The sequence below is a fragment of the Macrobrachium rosenbergii genome, chromosome 22 (genome assembly GCF_040412425.1).
Source record: "Macrobrachium rosenbergii isolate ZJJX-2024 chromosome 22, ASM4041242v1, whole genome shotgun sequence".
Lineage (NCBI taxonomy): Eukaryota > Metazoa > Arthropoda > Malacostraca > Decapoda > Palaemonidae > Macrobrachium > Macrobrachium rosenbergii.
In genome coordinates this window covers 38,171,911-38,175,890 of record NC_089762.1, presented here as the reverse complement: position 1 = coordinate 38,175,890, position 3,980 = coordinate 38,171,911, and positions in this window count along the sequence as shown.

Here is a 3,980-nt window from a genome sequence, read left to right as displayed (position 1 = left end):
ATAGTTAAAGATTCGCCAAGTCGCCTTTTGCTGTGTATCTAGAGCGAGGCAGAACGTTCAGCGGAACGATTTATGAAAATCAAAAGCAAACATTTGCATTGCGCGGGGAACGCGCTGTCGCCCCGCCCAGGCGAATGCAATCCAATACGTCAGAGCAATAATATATATTTCCAATCTCTGCTCTGAACATTCGCCGGGTTCCAAAAGTATAAATAAAAAAGTGCAAACTAAAAGTATAAACAAAAGTGAGAGAGGAAGGAGAACGGAACAAACTATAATTTAACAAGTTTTGTATATTATTCTTTTTTTTTTTTTTACACATTTCGTCTGTCATCCTTACCCCCAGCTGTGTTAATTTATTTTTTTTCCTTTTCTGCGTCATAGGAGCTCCAGTTAATCACGTAGGTTAGTTTACGCAACTAACGAGTTCTTTTTTAGTGTGTACATCCGGACCATCAATTGCCGTTTCGTTAAATTCCTGCATTCAAAAGGCATCATTAATTAACGTTTTATGTTTTGATCGAGAAAATTTTGAAAATATGTATTTTAATTAAAGTAGAAAACCTTGTTTGTATATTGATCAAGTTATAAATTTTATTATAAAAAGGTAAATCGGTCACTAGGATTTAAATTGGGCTACATGTTAATGGGCAACTTTCTCATGGGATTTTTTATTCTATCCAAAATAACTGATGCATCAAACAGTGCACAAAGTACAGTAGCCAAAGGTTACAGCAAATGGACAATGAAATGTATAAAAACAGAAGTGAAAAACAAACCGATTATTAGAATATTATTTTATGAAATAGTCTACGCTGTAGCCAACTGTATACACAGTGCTTCAAGCACTGACTTCTTATTCCAAGTGATGTTTTCAAAGATCTGATCCAGAAAGTCAACTTGAATTCCACCCTTTTTCAAATATCATCCCTCCTTCGCAAACCTGAAAGCATCATTTAAATTTCACGTTGGGGCGATATTAAGTTAAATGTCATGAAGACTCATTCAATTACATTTCTCTCATTGGCGGAGGATGAATAAAAGAAGGCGCGTTAGCTAGCATGGCTTGACAAGTTGTCTTTGAATCTTGTAGTGAATTTCAAACCACTCTGGATTCTTGCATGTTAGATGCATGTTGGATACGTGTTGCAAACATCCGTCTCAGTGTCAGGTATTTGCTTTGATTCCATTTGGAGAAATGAAGCTGTGTCGCTTTTCATCTCAGCAATTTTCATTTTTATTGGATTTTATTTCGACCGATGTTGTTATTATTATTATTATTATTATTATTATTATTATTATTATTATTATTATTATTATTATTATTATTATTATTATTATTATTATTATTATATTATTATCATCTTCGTCTGCGTCTTTTAGTCTTTGTAAGCGGGATATCTTAAGTACAAATGGATAAACTTTGATTAAATTTGGAGATGTTTTCTATGACAAAAATATTTTACTGTTCCAATAGATTTCTCCCAAAATATATTCATAAATATTTTACTGTTCTAATAGATTTCTCCCAAAATATTTTCATCCAGAGAAATTCTCACAGTGAACATATTCTCAAATTTGCATCAAAATCTGCTCACCCATTCTTAAGATATCTTCTTAAAACACACATTCAGTCATATAAAAACACCACTACATTCTTAAAGAATGTAGCAAAGAAAGTAGCCAAGAGGGGTACCTTTGAGGAAAAAACTAAATAATTTGAAATTTCCCGAAATTCTCTGTGACCCGGACCATGATGCTTTAGGTAGGATGATGGGCAAAGAGAGAGAGAGAGAGAGAGAGAGAGAGAGAGAGAGAGAGAAAGCTGTATAGAGAGGGGGGAGAGGAAAGGTGGGATACTAAAAAAAAAAATAAGATTTTCCAAAAATTCTCTGACTCAGACCACGATCACGATGTTTTGGGCAGGATGGGTATAAAGAGAGAGAGAGAGAGAGAGAGAGAGAGAGAGAGAGAGAGAGAGAGAGAGAGAGAGAGAGAGAGAGAGAGAGATGAGAGAGGGTGAAGTAGGGGTGGTAGCTGAAGAAAGAGCTGGAAATCTATGGGGGCGGTGTGAAGGGAAATACGTGTAAGATAAGATATAATTTCCCCAAAATACTCTGTATGACCCAGACCATGATGTCTTAGGCAGAATAGGCAGAGAGAGAGAGAGAGAGAGAGAGAGAGAGAGAGAGAGAGAGAGAGGCCTGGGATAGTCAGAGTGTCTTTATGCAAACAGGGGATGTTCTAAGAAATTGCGACTGCATCCGAAAGCATTAGAATTTCAGATGATCCCAAATGAACCCTCGCCGGGGCTGGCTGGCTCGAACGCTCCGGCCCAGATGATAATATGTTTTCATTGTTCGTCTGTCCGACGGCCGCCCATGAAGGCGGGTGTTGAACGTATAATTAGACAATTACTTTTAATAAACAACCCGGTGTAAACGACGCGGACGGCGGAATGTCTGTGTACCGAAGCTGATGGTATTCTGGAACAAGAGCCGTTGGCTGAGACTCTACCTCTGCCTGTCAGTAAACAAGCTCGTAGAAATGAAATAATAATTATTATTATAAAGCTCATAGAAGTGAAATAATCATTATTATTATGATTGGTATAATTACTTAGTAATCTTGTAGAATGAATTATTATTATTATTGTTCTACTTAGCTAGTTAACGCGTGGCTTAGGCTTGCTCGCTCAGTATTTATTGTTAACCTCTGCGAGGTAATTCGGAATGAGCCGTGTTTTCAGATATGTGTGTGTGTATGTGTGTGTCTGTGTGTAGGAGATGTGTCCGTAGGTATCTTAAGATTGGCTGGACGGATTTTGATGAAACTTAGCAGATATATTCTTTCTGCAGGTATATATATATATATATATATATATATATATATATATATATATATATATATATATATATATATATATATATATATATATATATATATATATATATATATATATATATATATATATATATATATATATATATATATATATCTGTATATATACATATACATATATATATATGTACATAATCACACGATTGTCTCTCTCTCTCTCTCTCTTTCTCTCAAACGAAGTAAAATTCCAAAATGCATGACACCGAGAATTTGCATATACAATATGCAAGAAAGGAAAAGTGTTCTGCAATTTATTTCTGAATCAAAACTCCCACACTCGTAAAAGAAAGGTTGCATTCCCACCGGCGCGCGTGCGCGCTACATCTTTTATTCATCCCGTCCAATAGCGCGGTTGTGCGATTCAGTGGTTATTATTCATGATTATTCATAACCTCTAATCGGAAAGAAGTGCCGTGTGAAATTTAAAACGCTGACATGATTTGAACGCGGTCGAAACACGCGATATGTAATACGTTGAACGGGGTCGAAACGCGCGAAATGTAATACGTTGAACGCGGTCGAAACGCGCGATATGTAATACGTTGAGCGCGGTCGAAACGCGCGATATGTAATATGTTGAACGCGGTCGAAACGCGCGATATGTAATACGTTAAGCGCGGTCGAAACGCGCGATATGTAATACGTTGAACGCGGTCGAAACGCGCGATATGTAATACGTTAAGCGCGGTCGAAACGCGCGATATGTAATACGTTGAACGCTGTCGAAACACGCCATATGTAATACGTTGAGCGCGGTCGAAACGCGCGATATGTAATACGTTGAACGGGGTCGAAACACGCGATATGTAATACGTTGAACGGGGTCGAAACACGCGATATGTAATACGTTGCTTACAGGGGACTTCAGGGTAGATTTCGGGGTGATATTTCTGTAACGCCCGAATTCCTTTATTTTGGGACCCTGTAACTTATAAACTGACCTCGAAACAGTCGGGATAAGCTAAACTTCTTAGTTTCTCACTCGATACTCGCATGAACTGGAAAGCCCACATAACATACGTAAAATCAAAATGTACAAGAGCATTAAATCTAATTAAAAAAGTGTCGAACACTACTTT